General features: G+C 46.0%; 1 non-coding gene across 1 annotated transcript; it reads left to right on the plus strand.

Moving 5' to 3' along the window:
* The first annotated feature begins 287 nt into the window (after nucleotides 1–287).
* Trnaf-gaa (transfer RNA phenylalanine (anticodon GAA)) lies at nucleotides 288–360 on the plus strand. The gene has a single exon. It is a non-coding gene; the product is annotated as a tRNA-Phe (tRNA).
* The last annotated feature ends 325 nt before the right edge of the window (nucleotides 361–685 follow it).

Below are 685 nucleotides of genomic sequence, written 5' to 3' on the forward strand. Positions count from 1 at the left end.
ACGACTTAATCATGCTCCTTGGCCTCCACAGTCTGTGGAAAACACGGATGCAGGTGCGACACGCCGACATAAATACTCGTTCTACACGTGAAAACTTTATCGAGAGTGTTGTTTATATACGTGAATGTTTCAGGGAGCAGCCTGATCCACCAGAGTGGATACCGCTGCTTGATGATTTGGTGCAACTGAAAAAATTTTTACCTCCGCACGCGGCAGATCAAGTGTAGCTGAGGTGTTTTTATCTTTTGTGCTTTGTATGTCCATGTCCGAGAAGGCAATAAACAAAAGCCGAAATAGCTCAGTTGGGAGAGCGTTAGACTGAAGATCTAAAGGTCCCTGGTTCGATCCCGGGTTTCGGCATATCCGTTGTGGTTTCTTTTTTTATCGACAGCTGTAAATAACAAAATACAAAGCCAGCCATATACTGCATTGTAAGCTGTTCGCTTTTTCCTCATTAACGCCACTGATAAACTTAAAACAAGAGCGAATTGCATAAAGGAAGTGGCGGAGCAAATCTGTTTACAAAGGGGTTGTGCATACAGCGAATACGCTCAATGACACTCTCATGGGAATGACACAACCGCTCTGCACTGCACGGCTTATACATTCGTTGTACCGAAATAGCTCAGTGATTCTGCTTCCGGCCACCGAGCGTGACGGACGTGCGATGACGGCTCCGTAGGAG

Source organism: Dermacentor silvarum, chromosome 1 (genome assembly GCF_013339745.2).
Source record: "Dermacentor silvarum isolate Dsil-2018 chromosome 1, BIME_Dsil_1.4, whole genome shotgun sequence".
NCBI classification, from domain to species: Eukaryota; Metazoa; Arthropoda; class Arachnida; order Ixodida; family Ixodidae; genus Dermacentor; species Dermacentor silvarum.